The sequence below is a fragment of the Liolophura sinensis genome, chromosome 5, assembly GCF_032854445.1.
Source record: "Liolophura sinensis isolate JHLJ2023 chromosome 5, CUHK_Ljap_v2, whole genome shotgun sequence".
Classification (NCBI taxonomy): Eukaryota; Metazoa; Mollusca; class Polyplacophora; order Chitonida; family Chitonidae; genus Liolophura; species Liolophura sinensis.
The window spans coordinates 17,886,823-17,887,345 of NC_088299.1; positions in this window are offsets into that span (position 1 = coordinate 17,886,823).

Consider the following 523-nt stretch of genomic DNA (forward strand, 5'->3'; position numbering starts at 1 on the left):
GATTTTTAGAAACGCGATATTGTGCAACCCAATATATAGGTCATGCACTGCCTGGCTGTCCAGGTCTCACACTGACTGTCGTGATTGAGTGAAGTGTCATATCTGCTTCTTCGGCATGGTTTTCCACTGAGGCAGCATGTGGTATTTCCTCGCACAGCATGTAGGCCTTCTGGTCGCTCAGTCAGGCAGCATTAGAAATATGACAGCAATGAGATCGGCCAGTGTCGTGAACATCCCATCCGATGATTTGACCAAAATATCGCGTAGACCACGAATAATCCCAAATGTATTTCAACAACCTGCGGATGGTCTTAAGTTACCCCAGGGCAATGATTCCGCCCAATATAACACTGGTCGTCGCCGTATAAGTGAAATATTCTCGAGTACACTGTAAAACATTAATCAAGTATGAGAAAGATAAAAATTAAACCCCAAGGAGACAAAGAAGAAAACTTTCACGTGCTGTATTATAGGGCGTAATTTCCGGGATATTTGAGTTATTTCCAACACACCAATTGTACAA